General features: G+C 40.4%; 1 protein-coding gene and 1 non-coding gene across 5 annotated transcripts in view; both read right to left on the reverse strand.

Moving 5' to 3' along the window:
* Positions 1-19,866, reverse strand: part of MTA3 (metastasis associated 1 family member 3) — a 180,884-nt gene that overhangs the window by 129,084 nt on the left and 31,934 nt on the right. The gene's annotated exons all lie outside the window — the stretch shown is intronic.
* TRNAK-CUU (transfer RNA lysine (anticodon CUU)) lies at positions 16,633-16,705 on the reverse strand. Its single transcript has one exon. It is a non-coding gene; the product is annotated as a tRNA-Lys (tRNA).

Below are 19,866 nucleotides of genomic sequence, written 5' to 3' on the forward strand. Positions count from 1 at the left end.
CTTACGTACTTGTGACAGAATGTCTTGCACTACAGTCCATCTGATTTAGAGTCCCTTGAGAACAAAGCTGGGCCATTTATCTTTGTATTCATGCTCTTTTACTCATGGGGATTCAAGAAATGTTTATAAGAGACTGGGTAAGAATTATCAGGTAACACAAGTGAGTGGCTGCAAGGACAGACAGATGCACAAAGTTAAGACATAAACACTACACAGAGTAACTACCAAAAAGTTACTGTTCAAGGGGCTCCACTTTTCACAATTCTTTCAAGATCTAACAAGGTAGATGGGAGATCAGGCTTCAGAGTCACACTTGAATCCAAAGTCTAGTATCAAATGCTCCCAGTTATGTGACCTCGGGCAAGTTATTTAGTTTTTGTAATCCTCAGTTTCTTTATCTGTAAAATGTGTACATAATTCTTCCTCCCTCATAAGGTTACTGTAAGGATTGAGATAATGCACATAAATTGCTTAGCACAATGTCTAACACAGAATTAGATTTTAAAAACTGCTATTACTGGGGCGCCTGGGTGGCTCAGTCGGTTGAGCGTCCGACTTCGGCTCAGGTCATGATCTCACAGCTTGTGGGTTCGAGCCCCGCGTCGGGCTCTGTGCTGACTGCTCAGAGCCTGGAGCCTGTTTCAGATTCTGTGTCTCCCTCTCTCTCTGACCCTCCCCCGTTCATGCTCTGTCTCTCTCTGTCTCAAAAATAAATAAACGTTAAAAAAAAAATTAAAAAAAAAAAACTGCTATTACTATATATTTTTTGTTATTACTATTTTTTGTTTGTTTTTTATTTTTTCGTTTTTTGGAGAGAGAGAGGCAGAGGGAGAGGGAGGAGAGAATCTTAAGCAGGCTCCATACCCAGCATGAAGCCTGACACAGGGCTTGATCTAATGACAGTGACATCACGACCTGAGCCAAAATCAAGAGCTGGAGGCTTGATCACTGAGCCACCCAGGCACTCTGCTATTACTATTTCTGTTTTTTGGGTTTTTTTGGTTTTTTTAATGTTTACTTAGTTTTGAAAGGTAGAGAAAGAGAGAGAGAGAGAGAGAGAGAGCAGGGTAGGGGCAGATAGAGAGGGAGACACAGAATCCCAAGCCGGCTCCAGGCTCTGAGCTGTCAGCACAGAGCCTGATGCAGGGCTCAAACTCACCAACTATGAGATCATGACCTGAGCTGAAGTTGGATGCTTAACCAACTGAGCCACTCAGGCACCTCTGCTATTACTATTTCTTAAATGAAATTTAGTATGATCTTCGACATCTGGAAAACAATTCCTATATTCTAAAATAAGGTTCTTGGGGCACATGGGTAGCTCAGTTGGTTGGGCATCCGACTTTGGCTCAGGTCACAATCATGGTTCATGGGCATGGGGCCTGCTCTGGATCCTCTGTCCCCATCTCTCCCTGCCCCTTCCCCACTTGTTCTCTCTCTCTCAAAATAAAAAAATAAGCTTTAAAAAATAAATTACCAAAAAAATGGCTCTTCATTATGAAGGCAAGTCATATTAAAATAAAAACAAATTAAAAATCTGTTTTCACTTTTTTTGAAAAAGATTTTATTTGTAAGTAATCTCTACTGTTTTTAAGCTTTTTAGTCTCAGAACTACTTATATCTTAAACCCTAAGACCTCAAAGAGCGTTTGTTTAATGTGTTATATCTACCAATACTGTATTAGAAATTAAAATGAGGAAATTTTTTTTTTCCTGAGAGAGACAGAGACAGGGAGAATGCCTGCGCAAGAGGAGGGGAGGTGCAGAAAGAGTGGGGGCAGAGGATCCAAAGCGGGCTCTGCGCTGACTGCAGCAAGCCTGATGTGGGGCTCAAACTCACAAACCATGAGATCATGACTGAGCCGAAGTCAGACGCTTAATCAATTGCGCTACCCAGGCACCCTTAAAATGAAGAAATTTTAAAACACAAGAAATTACAAGCACACAGTCCACATTATCATGAGAGTGATGATGCCATTGCATGTCATATAGTCTCTGGAAAATCTCAGCTACGTACTCATGAGAGAATTAGTGGAACAATTAAATGACAACTTAGAGTTATTATGAAAATTGTTCTGTCCTCCAGACCACCCTGACATTCAGGAATGACTGATCTCTGCAAAAGAATTACTAACTGAAGTCTAACCTGAAAAGAAAAATAAAAACTGCCTGAAGCAAGACTTTTTTACTTTATTGAATTTAAGAAACCTGCTACAAATTTTATCTTCACATTGTATGATATAATGACTCATAAGTTGTTCTACAGCAAGTTAGGATCCCATCAGAAATTTAAGCTATTTCTGCTTTACATTTATTTATTCAAAGAACACTGCATCTGGCAAAGGCTGCCCAATCTTATAATATATTCAAAGTCCATCTGGAATTTTATACAGCCTTAACATGCCACCATGCATTTTCCCACTTGCTATCAATTTTTAAATTTAAGTAACAAAACAAAAGGATTAGAAGTAACCAAATTTTCCAGCATCACCAGACCACCATCCTCCCCAAATCATTACGGACACAGAAGCCATCATCTTCCTACGACGCAACTCACCTTTCTCCTCTGCTTTGATTAAAAGAACAAAAACAAAACACAAAACCCCCAGTCACTTTCAATCACCAATGGAATCACAACTAAACTTTCATGGCTAAGAAATTTCCCAATGATCAGTCCTGTCATATGTTGGAACTATTCCCCTCCCAACCCTACCCTTTTCCTGGGAAAGAAAAGAAAGGAGAGAAAGGAAAGAAAGGAAAGAAAGGAAAGAAAGGAAAGAAAGGAAAGAAAGAAAGGAAAGGAAAGGAAAGGAAAGGAAAGGAAAGGAAAGGAAAGAGAGAGAGAGAGAGAGAGAGAAAGAAAGAAAGAAAATTTATTCATGTGCCTACCAATGTGTTCTGAGGATATCTGTGAGGAAGACATAAAAGTCCTGCCCTGATATGGGGCACCTCCGGGCCTCAGCTGGTTGAGTGTCCAACTCTTAATTTTGGCTCGGGTCATGATCTCATGGCTCCAGAGTTCAAGCCCCATGTAGGGCTCTGAGCTGACAGTGAGAAGCCTGCTTGGGATTCTCTATCTCCTTCTCTCTCTGACCCTCCCCCACTCGTGCTCTCTCTTCTCTCTCTCTCTCAAAATAAATAAATATACTTATAAAAAAAAAAAAAAGTCCTTCCCTGATAGATTATAGTTGACCCAGGATCACAGATAAAAATTTATTATCTCAAGTGTGGTATTATAAACTTCTGTAGGGTGCTCCAGAAGCATGACAAAGGAAACTAATGTAGCCTGAGGGGCCAGCAGAGCCTTCTGTGAAGAAGCATAGGTTAAGTGAGACCTGAAGGAAAGGGGGGGTTGGGGTGGGTGGGTCCGCATCATTTTTAAACTAGAGAACGCAAGACTGCACAAGGCTGGCCCAGGCCTTATCTGTACTTGAACTTGGCTAGACCATGAGAATTTCCTTCTTCAACTACCTTCACATCTTGTTGACTATATCAGTGGAGAGCCACATTTAGGGTGACTGGAACTGTCCTGGTTTTAAAACTGAAAGTTCTCTGTTCAGAGAACCCGTCAGGATGGTTGGTCACCCTAGCTCTCATTTTACTCAACCTGAGTATGACCCTTTGGCCTAATGAAAGAAAACTTACGGTCTCATAATGGTGAAAATTTAAAAGACTAAAACTACCAGATCTCATTAAGAACATAAACCACCTGGAATTCCCATACATTAACAAACAAAGTAAAAACTGGCTGGACCACTGTGGGAAATTTTTTGGCAATATCTACCGAAGTAAATTTACACCCAACCCATAAATCAACAATTCCACTTCTAGGTATTTACCCAAGAGTAATGAGAGTTTAAATACACCAGAGGACTTGTACAAGATGTTCCTAGCAGCTTTGTCATAGGAGCCAAAAACTGGAAACCACTCAGATGTCCATCAACAGAAGAAGGAATACTACTGGGCCAGAGAAAGGAACAAGTGATAACAAGCAAGAGCACCAATGGATCCCATAAGCAGGGAGCTAAGGGAAAAAGTGAGGTAAAAAAGGGCAAATACTGTAGGTACTCCATCTAGATGAAATTAAAAACTTGGCAAAACTAACAGATGGTGGGTAGACATCTGAACAGTGATTACCTGCGGGAGGCAGAGGGCAGTAAGGACCAGGAATGGGCATAAGGAATCCAATAGGGTATTAGAAAGATTCTCTATCTTGAGCTGAGTAGTAGTAATATGGAGGTTTTGTGGGTTTTTTTTTTTTTTAATGTGTATTTATTTTTGAGAGAGAGAAAGAGAGACAGAGCGCACGCACAAACCGGGGAGGGGCAGAGAGAGAGGGAGACAGAGGATCTGAAGTGGGCTCCATGCTGACAGCAGAGAGCCTGGTGTAGGGCTCCAACTTCCAAATGGTGAGACTGTGACCCGAGCCGAAGTCAGACACTTAACCAACTGAGCCACCCAGCCACACCCAGAGCTGAGTACATTTTATGTGTACATAAAAATGTACACATGTTTAGGGGTGCCTGGGTGGCGCAGTCGGTTAAGCGTCCGACTTCAGCCAGGTCACGATCTCGCGGTCCGTGAGTTCGAGCCCCGCGTCAGGCTCTGGGCCGATGGCTTGGAGCCTGGAGCCTGTTTCCGATTCTGTGTCTCCCTCTCTCTCTGCCCCTCCCCAGTTCATGCTCTGTCTCTCTCTGTCCCAAAAAAATAAATAAAAAACGTTGAAAAAAAAATTAAAAAAAAAAATGTACACATGTTTAGAAAATTTACTGACCTGCACACTTCACCCATTCCATTGTATTTTATATCTTGACTTAAAACAATTTTTTTTAAAGAACTAGGACTTATGCTTCTGGACAAATGAATTAACAGGGACCAGATCTACCCTCCTGTCGGAAACAACCAAAACAATTCAAAATTAATAAACAATTTAAACAGCAGACAGCAGACAAAATACAGGAAACACCAGTTTTCTTAACACTGGACCACTGGGCATCAGGTGATGAAGAAGAGTAATTCTTTTTTTTAAAAAAATTTTTTTTTAATGTTTATTTATTTTTGAGACAGAGAGAGGCAGAGCATGAACGGGGGAGGGTCAGAGAGAGAGGGAGACACAGAATCCGAAGCAGGCTCCAGGCTCTGAGCCATCAGCACAGAGCCCGATGCGGGGCTTGAACTCACAGACCGTGAGATCATGACCTGAGCCGAAGTCGGACGCTTAACCGACTGAGCCACCCAGGCGCCCCGACAATTTCACTCCATACAGAAGAAGAGTAATTCTTGAGAGACAGGAAGCAAACAAGAGATGAGCCCCCTAACATTACTTAACTGCCTTGAGAGAATTTCCTGGCAACAATAGAAGGAGAAGAAACTGAGGCAAAGCCTGGCAGAGTCCCAGAGTTAGGGAGACAAAGCTGAGCAACCAGGGAGATCAAAGCAACTGGAGAGCAAAAGACAGTACCAAAGAACAAAGAAAACTTAGACACTGGAGGGGGTGATCCTCGATCTCAATACCAATCAAAGCACATGAAGAAACTACCAGAAGCCAAGGAAAGAATCATTAGAAAAGAATCAGAAGGAACAGTGCCCAGTGATCACACAGGGCCATGAACAGATTTGTTCCCAAACAGCTACACTGGAAAAACTCATAATTCACAGCATATTGGGTAGAGTACACAGAAAAGTCTTGCCTAAGTAATGGGGAACAATTAAGCCCTAGATTGAGCTCTGACTGCTCCATGTTCATTTAGCAAAGATATGAAAGTCATAAACACAATAACCAAAAGGATCAAACTGTTACCAAGTAACCTGAGTGCATCCCAGAGCAAAACTCAGTAAGATTTACAGGAATAGGAAAATATCCAGGACGAAGAAAAGTAAAATTGACCAGGTCTACCACACACCTAATAGAAGGCCTAAATTCAAGACTGCCCATACCAACTGTAGGCAGAGTGAAGGCACCAAAACTCTTACACTACCCATGTGAATATAAAATGGTACAATCATGTTGGCAAACAGTTCACGGTTTCTTAAAAAGCTAAAAATACCCCTATCGCATGGATAAAGCCATTCTACTCCAAGAGAATGTATGTCTGTACAAAAACTTGTAAACAAATAACCACAGCAACTGTATGTGTAGTAGCCAAAAGCTGGAAACAAGTAAAATGTCCAGTAACAGATGAGTGAATAAATAAATGGTGGTACATCCACACAATGGACTGCTACTCAACAATAAAAAGGAACAAATCATCAGTGCTGACAGACATACTGTGTTCATGGATTAGAAGACCTAACATTGTTAAGATGTCAATTCCCCTCAAATTGATTAATGGATTTAACACAATCCCAATCAAAATCCCAGCAGGCTTTTTCTACAAGTTGACAAGCTGATACTAAAATTCAGATGGAAATGCAAATGATCCAGAATATAGCCAGCCAAAAGAACTCTGAAAATGAGAAATCAAAGTTGGAGGGCTAATGTTACTTGATTTCAAGTATTAAAAAGCTGCAATAATCAAAAGCAGGTTATTGGCAAGAAGAGCAACAAATGGATCAGCGGAACAGAACGGAAAAGCCAGAAACAGAGCCACACATATGCGACCAACTGATTTGACAAAGCCACAAAAGCAGTGCAAACGGAGAAAGTTGCAAACCTTTCCCACACACGGTGCTGGAGCAACCGGATATGCACACGCCCCTCGCCCCACAAAGAAAGGAACTTGGGTATGGATGACTCGCACTACATATAAAAATTAATTGAAAGTGGGTCGTAACTTAAATGTTAAATCTAAAACTATGAAACTTCTACAATACAGGAGAAGACTAAATGACAGCAAAGCATGAAAGTAAAATTGATTCATACTTTCTGGAAGGCTCTTTGGGAACATGTATTACTAAAAACCTTAGAAACTGTATACACATGCTCTCTGAATCATACAAAAAGAAAAAAAAAGACAATCCCCCAAAAAAGGTACATTTATTTACTAGGACAGTCACTGAAGCGTTTTTTTCGATTCCTTTTTCTCTGTAAACTACTAAACAATCAAAAATAATTCTACAATGGTACACTCTATTTACAGTTGTGAATTATGTGACATATGAATTACCAATATAAGAAAGATGAGCCATCCCATACTATAAAATATAACCTTTTTCAAAGCTTTAAGCCATATGGAAACCAAGGACCAGAAGATTTATAGTCTACCATGGACAAAATGGAAACAAGAATCAATCACAGAGTAGAGGATTACAATAACATTTCTTACAGACATTTTCTGCAGTTTATTTCCCTCTGGGAGCCTTTCACTAATGAGCTTCATAATTTCTCAAAATTTCTTATAATCCTGTCATCCTTTCCTATCCTATTTATAGTCATTTATATGAAAAGATATACAGTCATAAGCAAGTTTTTTTAAGTCTTTTCAAATAAGGGAAAATAAAGAAAACATTTCCCCAACTATACAGAGTACTGAGTAATCTGAAAACAAAGCTGAAGTAATCTGAAAAACAAACCTCAACAAAGGAAATGGACTTGCTACTTAAACTAGAAAAACACAACAAAGGAGTCAACCATAGTACACCTGAAAGGCAAAATAAATTATATAAAAACCGGAAATAACATCTTTTATTTTTGCTATCTCTAGAGATGTCTTTCCAGTATCCTAACCTTTAATAATTTTTCGACCAGGTTGAAATTAATTCCTGCCAGGAAGCATAGTTTCACCCACATGCATTTCCAATACTCTTAAATGTAAAAGCAAGTTCGGCCAACCAGCTATTTTTACAGCCTTGCCACAAAGACTCACAAGTCCCCACAGAATGAAAATATTCATGCAGCTTTAAAGACTAATGTCAAGAGTGGGAAAAAACACAAGACAAAGCAAGAGATCGTGGAAAAAAAAATTGTGCTAAAAAGAATGAATTTATAAAAAATCTTTATTTATGCAACGAAGCTACATAGAACCAAGATATTGTATCAGATGGTGTCCAAAGCTATACTTTATTCCAAGATCTATAAATACTGGCCAACAGAAAGGTTTAATTTGGCTGTGAAGAAATGTAATTTTTCCACTAAACTATGGGCAGTGGGGAGAGGAGATCAGGCTCATAAAGTGGTATGATTGGAAAAGTAACCCTTTAATCGAGGTAAGAACTCTAAACTATTCTTATTTAACCTAAGATGCAGTTTACCCTCTATCTTTCACTCAAGGGAATTAAAAAAAAAAAAAGTCAGGAGTTGATCTGATACGCAGTATCAAACACAGTACACGGAAAACACAAAATAAATAAGCTTTCAACATCATATAGCAACCTAGCCCTTAGCAGTTCAAGGTCTTCCACCAGTGAAATATAATACATCCTTTGCAAGTTTAAAACATTAATGCAAATTCCAATGTGGGTTGAAAACAATTGCTGATTAGAGTAAACATGTAATGGTATTTCATCATTCTATTTCTATATCAGAATGAGAGCTCATCACATAACATTTCTATTCTACCAAGAATTATTTTATTCCCCATTCTTTTTTACTAGTTTTAAGGACAAAAGTAGGGCAGAAGAAAGTCTTTTCCCTAAAAACAACTTGAAAATACGCATTCTTGGAATTTAAGTACTTCTGCCTTTCCCTCCTCCAAAAAAGACTCAAACTACAAAAACAAGTTTACATCTAAGAAATGTTAAAATTTAATAAATACTAACAGGGGCACCTGGCTGACTCAGTCAGCAAAGCATATGGCTCTTAATCTTGGGGTTGTGAGTTCGAGCCCCACGCTGGGTGTAGAGATTATTTAAATAAGTAAACTTTTAAAAAATACTGATAATGTTATGCCAAGGGAATTTATGAAGGGCCTTTTAAAGGGTGCAGCATTGGGGCGCCTGGGTGGCTCAGTTGGTTGAGCGTCCGACTTCGGCTCAGGTCACGATCTCGCGGTTCGTGAGTTCAAGCCCCACGTCGGGCTCTGGGCTGATGGCTCAGAGCCTGGAGCCTGCTTCCGATTCTGTGTCTCCCTCTCTCTCTGCCCCTCCCCCGTTCATGCTCTGTCTCTCTCTATCCCAAAAATAAATAAACGTTAAAAAAAAAATTAAAAAAAAAAAAGGGTGCAGCATTGAGCCTGGGTGGCTCAGTCGGTTGAGCTTCCGACTTCGGCTCAGGTCATGATCTCACGGTCTCTGAGTTCGATCCCCACATTGGGCTCTGTGCTGACAGCTCAGAGCCTGGAGCCTGCTTTGAATTCTGTGTCTCCCTCTCTCTCTGACTCCCCCCCCCATTCATGCTCTCTCTCTGTCTCAAAAATAAAATAAAACATTAAAAAAAAATTTTAAAGGGTGCAGCACAGGACCTGGGAAAATTATTCTGAGCATCAGTTTAGAAGGTGTGTAGAGGGGTAGCTCTCTGAGGGAAAGAGGGCACCCGGAGGGCTTCTGAATGACCACAACTTCTCCGTAACTGTAAGCATCTTCATTAGGAAATATGTAAGACATTGTTGCTGTATACTAACCTCTGCCAATAAGTGCTGTACGTATTAAGTAAAATATCTCTTCCAGCTAACTCATAGCTCCTTACCCTGCCCTTGCCCGCTTGTGGATGGTGATGGTGGTGGGGGTGGATGGTGGTGATGGAGCCGCTGATGGCGGGGAACAGCAACATGCTCCAGGAAAGATACACGGTGAGGACTCAGTGTCCCATGCAAGGGAGAAGCCCTAGGAAATGGCAACAACCAGTCTTGTGGGGTTGTGCTTCCCAAACGTGCAAGGGGCACACTGCTGCTCTTCACTGTACACCCACCCACACTCTTCTATTCGTCTTATACTTTTTATGACATAATGGGACCTGTGCACTATAGCCCTGAAAGGGGAAACGTTAAGTATGAAAAGAGAAAATGTTTTAAGCCCACCAGCTCTCTATAATGCCTTAAAGTGTTGTTTATTAAACACATAGAATAAAGCCAAGAGCCCTTCTTATATCTTGGATGAAAAAAACAAGGTAACAGAGGAAAAGAATAGAGACTATCTGGACTCTAGGTCTGGAATCTGTGTTGTGCCACGATGCCTACTTGGCTCGTAAGGGAAGGAATATGGCCCCTGAAAGCCTTACGATAAATGGGTGAAGGCAGAAGCTGCCATCAAAGATGCCTCTCACCTCAGCTCGGCAACAGAACTGGCCAGATCCAAGAGGATTTTCCTAAGTATTCTCTCCGCCTCTCTGCAAGAAGACTTTCCCATCTATACCGTCCCATTCTTAACCAAAATTGTCATGATACAATTCTCTTTACTCTTTTGTAAAATGTATAGGTGACCAGGGTACTCAAACTTGTGAATGACCATTTCCTAAAAGCATGTGGTATCACTTTAGAAACCCCCCAACAGGGGTCAGGTGTCCTTCCTAGGTATTTCACCTCTGCCACAGCACTCACTACACCGTGTTAAAACACCACGTGCCTGTGACCCCAGGACAAAAGGCTTTCAGATTTCAGAGCACAGAGTAGTGTCTGGTCACTGTTAACATACCTAGCACCAAGAATAGACACTTGATTATTTACTGAAGGAGTAAGAACAAGATATTGGAAGGAGCATGGCCCACTAAGAAGGAATGGATTTGGGATTTCCAATTCTAGTTCTAGAATGTCACTCACTTGCTTGATGTATAATCCTGAATAAGGTATACCAAACACAGCAATAATAATCCTTATCTACCACCATCACGATCATCTATCAAAATGCCACCGCAGTAAATATTTGGATTTTCTCAACTTCATTCCTTCCCTTTGGAGAGATCTGAAAGCTTAAAACGAATTCCTAGTTTCCCACACACAAAAAGTTGTGCAAGGAACTGGCATAAAAGGTATTGAGAGGCTATGAGCCCAATGAGGCTGGGGTCACCTTCCTGAGACCCTTAGCAGTTAGCCAGGAAAGCTGAAAAAGTGAAGCTTTGATGCAGCAACGTCCATTCTCAGGTGTCATGAAAGGAGTGAGCGTCAACAGCTTCTGGATATGACCTCTACAATCTTGGACTGAGGCTTCAGGTGACCACTGCCAACTTCCACTTTCCTGGCTCTGCAGGACAACTGAAAAAGCATGCTGCCAGCTTAGCTGCAGGGAAAGCTTCAGAGGGAGCAGCTTCCCATATGGGTCAGTTCTCTGAACTGTTACGGGAGTCCTCCTGGGGCCGAGCCTAGGATACGACCTTCAGTCTTTCCATTATTTCATAAGCACCTAATTCCCAGTAATAGATCATATGTAGGCTGGTTTCTGTTTCTCTCAAATGATTCCGACTGATATAAAAAGCACTGTTTTCTGCATACCTCATGATTTGCTAGGTACTTTATTCATTGTATTCCACATAACTCTCAAGACAAGGAGGGTAGGTAACAAGGTAGAAAGTATTAGTAAGCCCCTTGTAAAGAGGAAGACACTAAGGCTCAAAATGATTGATTAATCTGCCCAAGGCACATGACAAAATCAACATTAATATCCATGTCTGGCTCCAAAACTTGTTTTTCTACACACCCAAACTGGACAAACATAAAATGGGGTATAGCCATATTTACCTTCTCCAAAGTAAATTTTAAAAAAGAGATAAATAAAACAGAAAAGCAGCAATCAGAGGACAGAATATTGGTCTGTCTAGGTAACCTTGGGTCAAGGACTTAGCCACAAAGTACAGTTTGAACAGATTACGTATAATAAGGTCCTTCCAGGTCTAAAATTCTATAGTTTGAAATGCAAAATGAAAACATACTTTGAGCAATTCTAAATACAGGCTACGTGCGCGCACACACACACACACACACACACACAGGTAAAAGCACTAATAGAAACACAGGTGGCAATAGGAAGCTACAGAATTCAGTGTGTTATTACTGTACCTCAATGCTCAATGAAACAATTTAAAAAGTAATCTGTGGAAAATTTTAGATTAGCTACTGACTACAAAAATTATTTTCATTCAATTAGTCATATGAAAATACAAAACAGGAGTCTACAAATTAAGTTGAAGCTAAAACAAACCTTTAAAGAAGCTTAACAAAATCTAACTATTGGAATGCCTCACTTAATAATCAATAAACAATGTGACATCAATTTTAAAGTATTAATAAGGTACTAGCTTTGTTTAGGCTAAGAGCTTTGTTTAGGGGCAGCTGGGTGGCTCAGTCAGTTGAGCATCCAACTCCTGATTTTAGCTCAGATCATAATCTCACGGTTGGCAAGTTCAAGCCCCGAGTCAGGCCCCACGATGGGTGAGGAGCCTGTCTGGGACTCTCTCTCTCTCTCTCTCTCTGCCCCTTCCCTGCTTGTAATTGAATGCGCACTCCCTCTCTCTCAAAATAAATAAATAAACTTTTTTTTTTTAAAAAAGGGAAGTTTAAAAAGATAATAGCAGCCATTAACATTCAAAGTAACGGATCAATAAGAAAATGTGTATCATAAAACATAATTAACTTGCCAAATAATAAGCCTCGGTAATATTTACAGTTGATAATAATCTGGTTAATGAGACACAAACTTGCCATAACTGCTAATTATAAAATGTCATTCCCCAAAATAAAAACATTTTAAACAGCAAGAGAAAAATGTCCTTATAAATGAACATTTATTACTTTTAATGCTGTAACAAAAAATAGATTTTTGTGCCAACTCCAATCAACTGGTAGTAGCTGCTTGGAAAGGACTAAGAAGGGTCTCCAGGGGCAGAGTTAGGGCTCGGTGTCTCAGATTTGCCATATTTGGCCCTGGATTCAGAAAAGGAGAATGTCAGGCTGACATCAACGTATCTACACACGTAACAGACTAGACTAAGAAGCAACAGACCTATGCGCTATACTCTCATAATGTCAAACTTCCTAAGAAAATACAACAGACATCTAGAATTCGAATATGTTTAGCCTTATCCCTGCTAATAAAATTTGTGGTCAAAGTACAAAAACTGGAATGAAGAAAAAGTTCTTCAAATGCCAGGGTAATTTCTTTTCTTTTTTAATGTTTATTTTTGAGAAAGAGAGAGAGAGAGAGAGAGAGAGAGAAACGAACATGGGGGAGGGGCAGAGAAAGAGGGAGACGCAGAATCCGAAGCAGGCTCCAGGTTCAGAGCTTGTCAGCCCAGAGCCTAATTCATGGGGCTAGAACCCATGAACCATGAGATCGTGACCTGAGCCAAAGTCAAACGCTTACCCAACTGAGGCCCCAGGTACCCCATCTTTTTTTTTCTTTTCCTTAATTTTATCTATTTACTTTGAGAGAGGGTGTGATAGGTGTCGGAGAGGGACAGAGAGGGAAACAGAGGGAATCCCAAGCAGGCTCTGCACTGCCAGCACAGAACCCACTAACCTGAGATCGTGACCTGAACCGAAGTAGGACACTCAACCGACTGAGCCACCCAGGCACCCAGCCAGGGTAACTTTCTATCGTATTTTCCCTTCTCTCTTTGGTATTCCTCTTCCGAGCACAGATGGCTCTTGAACATCATGGGCTTGATGTGCAGGGGTACACTTATAGGTGGATTTGTTTCAATAAAAACAGAATATAAATGTATTTTCTGTTCCTTATGATACACTTAATAACATTTTTTTCCTCTACTTACTTTATTGTAAGGAGACAACATACAATATGTATAGCATACAAAATGTTAATTGACTGTTTATGTTATCATTAAACCTTCCAATCAACAACAGGCTATTAGTAGTTGAGTTTTTGGAGAGTCAAAAGTTATACACGGACATTTTACTGTGCAGAGGATTGGCACCCCACACCCCTGCACAACTCAAGAGTCAACTCTACTACAAATTCGACAAATGGGCTGAACGAATCACAAAATAGACACAGCTGCTGATGAAATAAGTCACCAAAGTATTACATCACAGAATTCTCCAAATAAGCCACACAAAAGGGCTAAGAAATAAAAGAATGACACCAAGTGAACAGAAATCACCAACTTCTGTTACTAGGAATTCCATAAAGAGAACAGAGAGAACAGAAGGACAACACAGGGACACCTGGGTGGCTTAGTTGGTCAAGTGTCCGACTTTGACTCTCGTCATGATCTCATGGTTCGTGAGTTCAAGCACCGCATCAGACTCTCTGCTGACAGCGCAGAGCCTGCTTCAGATCCTCTGTCTCCCTCTCTCTCTCAAAAATAAAAATTTTAAGGGGCGCCTGGGTGGCTCAGTAGGTTAAGCATCTGACTTCGGCTCAGGTCATGATCTCGTGGTTCATGAGTTCAAGCCCCACATTGGGCTCTGTGCTGACAGCTCAGAGCCTGGAGCCTGCTTCAGATTCTGTCTCCGTCTCTCTCTGCCCCTTCCCCACTCATGCTCTTTCTCAAATATAAATAAAACATTAAGAAAAATTTAAAAAAAAAAATTTAAAATATAATAAAATTACTAAAATAAATAAAGAACAACACAGAAACAGTAATCTTAGATGAAAACACTCCTGAGCTGAAAACAAAATAAAGGTCCTCCCTCACTTCAACATATTTACCAAAAATAAACAAAATGGTTACTGAAGCAAGTCCAACATGTAGACATAGTCTGGTAAAATTTCAGAACACCAATTCTAAAGGAGAAAAGCTTCCAGAGGACAAAACATGTTACCTACAAAAGAGTGAGAATCAGACTGACATCAGACTTCTTATCAACAACACTGAATTCCAGAAGACAATGAGGCAATTGCTCCAAAGTTCTGAGAGGAAACTATTTTGAACCTAGAATTCTATAAAAAGCCAAACTAGCATTCAAGTGTGATGGTAAAATAGAGACATTTTAAGGCAGGCAAAGATTTAGAAAGTTCACCACCCACAGACGCTTGCTGAAAAAAACTTTGATAGCGACACATTTCAGCAAAGCAAAACACAAATGTAATTCAAAAATAAAGATAACTTGGATACAAGAAACAGTAGCAAGAGAACAAATGAGTAAAACGAAGATATAAACCTTAAAAAGCAGCTATGTAATGTAAGATGGACTTATATGTAATACGTACTGAGAACAGTGTCTGGTACGATGTGATGTTACTAAGTCATCACTACTTAACTCTAAAATTCCAGAACAGGGGCGCCTGGGTGGCTCAGTCGGTTGAGCGGCCGACTTTGACTCAGGTCATGATCTCACGGTCCGTGAGTTCGAGCCCCGCACTGGGCTCTGTGCTGACAGCTCAGAGCCTGGAGCCTGTTTCAGATTCTGTGTCTCCCTCTCTCTGACCCTCCCCCGTTCATGCTCTGTCTCTCTCTGTCTCAAAATAAATAAACGTTAAAAAAAAAAATTTTTTTTTTAATTCCGGAACAAAATGCTGTATAATGTCAACACCGGAAGGTAGAGGACAAGGAAGACAATGTACGCTCAATGTTTTTCCTTATTCTAAGGGGAGAATAACTGGTGGGAAAGTATAAGGTTAACCACGTCCGTTTAAATGTAAGGATATCTGGTTTTTTCCTTTATTGACTTAAAGATTTTCCCATTACAAATTATTTTAACAAAACTTAATAGAAAACAGGCAAAAGGTTTAAACAGAAAAGGAAATATAAGGTGGCCTCTATAAAAAAGCCACGCTATTGTAAGAAATGTAAAATATAACTATACCAAGGTATCATTTTTTTTTACCTATTAGATTAGTAAGGATCAAAAGCCTGATATGATAGTAGGAGCGCCTGGATGGCTGTCGGTTGGGCATACGACTCTTGGTTTCAGCTCAGGTCACGATCTCACAGTTTGTGTTTAAGCCCCACATTGGGCTCTGCGCTGACAGTGCGGAGCCTGCTTGGGATTCTATCTCTCCCTCTCTCTCTGCCCCTCCTCCCCGCCTCAAAAGTAAATAAATAAACTTAAAAAAAAGGCCTGATAGTAAACGTATTGGTAAGGGTGAAAGGGATTAGGCACTCATTCACTGATGGTAGGTATAAACTGGTACCCTATCTGAGGCAGGCAATTTGGCAATGTTTATCAAAATCACAATGTACAACCTTGAGACCCCACAATTGTGATTCTAGGAATCTATCCTAAATACAGATACTCTGTTCATACATGCACTAAATGATATGCACTCTGCAGAATTGTGGAACAGTAAAGGATGATAAACCCAGTCCTCCACCAGTATATAGGGGTCAAATTATAGTACAAACTGTGGAATACAATGCAGTCAGTAAAAGAAACTAATAATATGGAAGGATCTCCAAGATAAATGAGAAAAAAAGCAAGGGCCAGGAAAAGTAATACAGTGCATCAGAAGTCTTCAAAAGGTGTTGTATGGAAACCAATTTGACAGTAAATTTCATATATTAAAAAAAAAAAAAAAAAAAAAAAAAAGAAGTCTTCAAAAGGTGAACTTGAACCCCTCTGTGAGTACATGAAGACATTCCATGGGACACAGAAACACAGGTTTAAGGAAGCTGATTTTTTTTTTAAGCGATGAAGATTTTTTTTTTTAAGTTTATTTATTTTGAGAAAGAACGTGTGCATGAGCAGGGGAGGGGCAGAGACATAGTTAGAGAATCCCAAGCAGACTCCCCACAGCCAGCACACATCCCAACACAGGGATCCAACCCATGAACTATGAGATCATGACCCGAACCAAAATCAAGAGTCAGTTAGATACTTACCCAACTCTACCCATGCAACCTGACTGATATTTTTAATGAGCTATAGGCCCAATGTGGGGCTTGAACTCATGACCCTGAGATCAAGAGTCACATGCTCTACCAACTGAGCCAACCAGGCACCCCCCTAAAGAGATCAATTTTTATTTTTATTTTTAGGAGATCAATTTTCATTTACTTTTTAAAACGTTTATTGATTTTGAGAGAGAGCGGGCCTGCATGCATGCAAGCAGGGGTAGGATCAGAGAGACAGCACAAGAGAGGATCCCAAGCAGTCTCCACACTGTCAGTGCAGAGCCTGACAAAGGGCTCAGTCTCACAAAAAACTGAGCCACCCAGGCGCCTCCAGGAGACCAATTTTTAGATCAACTTCCTCAGATACTAGTTCCTGTTCTGCCTGAGAACTAGCACAAGGTAGAGGCATCTGGCTGACCCTTCTTTTCTCATTTCCACGACCCTCTTATCTCTCTACCACCTTCAACCTTACAGTGAAACACAACCCCGGAGAGTAAAAACCAAACAAACACACAATATAATCTCTAAGAAGCCACTTTAACCAAAACATCAGAAACACACACAGTGGGTTTTATGTCTTATACATATTTCAGTTACAAAAGAAGTATGGTATTAGCATTGGGGTATTTGGGTATTGGGATGTTATGGATTCAGAAATATTTAAGACTATGGCACTTCATGGGGCACCTGGGTGGCTCAGTCGGTTAAGCGTCCGACTTCGGCTCAGGTCATGATCTCACGGTCCGTGAGTTCAAGCCCCGCGTCAGGCTCTGTGCTGACAGCTCAGAGCCTGGAGCCTGTTTCGGATTCTGTGTCTCCCTCTCTCTCTGACACTCCCCCATTCATGCTCTGTCTCTCTCTCTCTCAAAAATAAATAAAACGTTAAAAAAAAAAATTAAAAAAAAAAAAAAAAAAGACTATGGCACTTCATGTCTCCCTACCAAATTGATAATGAACAATTTCCATTTAAAGACTTCACTTTTGGGGGCGCCTGAGTGGCTTCGTCGGTTAAGCATCTGACTCTTGATTTCTCCACACTGGGTATGGAGCCTGCTTGAGATTCTCTCTCTCCCTCTGTCCCTCCCCAACGGAATGGTGGTCAAAAAATACCATCACCCCAGGGCACCTAGGTGCCTCAGTAGGTTAAGCATCCAACTCTTGATCTCAGCTCACGTTATAATCTCATGGCCATTAGCTCGAGCTCTGCATCGGGTTCTGCACTGACATCGTGGAGTCTGCTTGGAATTATCTCTTGCTCTCTCTCTCTCTCTCTCTGCCCTTCCCACTCTAGTGCTCTCTCTCAAAATAAATACACTTCAAAAAGATGGGGTGCCTAGGTGGCTCAGTCGGTTAAGCATCTAACTTTGGCTCAGGTCATAACCTCACAGTTCGTGGGTTTGAGCCCCGCACTGGGCTCTGTGCTGACAGCTCAGAGCCTAGAGCCTGCTTCGGATTCTGTGTGTCCCCCTCTCTCTGGCTTTCTCCCGCTCACACTCTGTCTCTCTCTCTCTCTGTCTCAAAAATAAATAAACATTAAAAAAAATTTTTTTAAATAACATGTCCACTATACTTCACTACAAAATAATTTTTTAAGACATTAAAAAAAAAAAAAATCACACCTGAGAAAACAGTCCCAAGAAAACAAAACAAAACAAAAAAACAGGTGCCAGGCTAGCTCAGTCAGTAGAGCATCGACTCTTAATCCCAGGGTCTCTTAATCCCACGGTCCTGAGTTCAAGCCCCATGTTGGTTATAGAGCCTATTTAAAAACAAACAAAAAAGAAAAGAAGAAAACAAGGAGTGTAAAAACTAACAAGACCATCACAGCAAGACTCCAAGCATTCTCAAAAGTCTATCTTAGAAATCAGAAGGAAATGGCTGCCTTGGATATGCATAGTACTCACTAAAACCACAAAAAAAGAGATTCCAAAAAAGTCAGTGTGATTTAGCTGCCTAGTTTGTCAATGAAGACTGGCTTGACCATTAAGGTTTACTGGTGATCATTTTCCAGGATTGAATAAATGAAATCTGTAGTTCCAACAATCTGATGAAAATATATTTAATAAATATCAATTTACATATATTTAAATATATTTTAAGTATATACATAAAATTCATAATTTTCCCAGACGTAAATTTAAAATGCAAAGGTTTATTTATTTATTATTGTTTTTTTAAAATGTTTATTTATTTATTTTTGAGAGAGAGCACATGAGTAGGGGAGGGGCAGAGAGGGAGAGAGAGAATCCCAAGCAGGCTCCATGCTGTCATCACAGAGCCCAACATGGGGCTCGATTTCACAAACTCCAGGATCATGATCTGAGCCGAAATCAAGAGTCAAGACACTTAACCAACTGAGCCACCCAGGCACCCCTAAAATGTAAATGTGTATTTAAATGAACATTATTTCAACTTCCTCAAACATTTCTGAATATATTAGTTTAAATAAGGTCCTGGGGGGCCTGGGTGGGCAGCTAAGGTCTGACTTCAGCTCAGTTCATGATCTCACCGTCCTTAAGTTTGAGCCTCTCACTGGGTTCTGTGCTGACAGCTCAGAGCCTGAAGCTTGCTTTGGATTCTGTGTCTCCCTCTCTCTCTGCCCCTCCCCTGCTGGCTCTCTAGCTCTTAAAAATAAACATTTTTTAAAAACTTAAATGAGGTCCCTATGATGGTTAATTTTGTGTCTCAAATTGGCTAGGATAACCATTGCTCTCATTCGAAATATAATCTAGGTGTTGCTCCCAAAATATTTGGTAGATGTGATTAACATCAGCTGAATCTAAGCAAAAGAGAGTGTCCTCAATAATCTGGGTGGGCCTCATCTAAACAGGCGAAAAGTCCTCATGAGCAAAACTGTATTGCTCTAAGAAATTCCACCAACCAGCCTACCAGTCAGGATTTCCAGCCTCTACAATCATATAAGCCAATTACTTGCAATAAATCTATTTATGATTTACATAACCAGTTGGAAATTATATAGGTGTGTGTGAGTAAGTACACAGGAGGTATGTATGCGTGTGTGTGTGTGTGTGTGTGTATGTATGTGTATATGTATACGTATAAAATCTACAACTAACTGGTTCTGTTTCTCTGTATATATACGTATAAAACCTACAACTGATACAATTTCCAACAGATAAAAGAGTAAGAAGTACAATTAACAGTCATTTGTTAGGTGTTGTTGGTGTTACTGTGCTTCTCAGAAAATGAGACCACGAAGGACTCTAATCACTGGTTAATAAACCTCTTCCAAGTCTGGTGGTTTCA

Source organism: Panthera uncia (assembly GCF_023721935.1).
Source record: "Panthera uncia isolate 11264 chromosome A3 unlocalized genomic scaffold, Puncia_PCG_1.0 HiC_scaffold_12, whole genome shotgun sequence".
Taxonomy (NCBI): domain Eukaryota; kingdom Metazoa; phylum Chordata; class Mammalia; order Carnivora; family Felidae; genus Panthera; species Panthera uncia.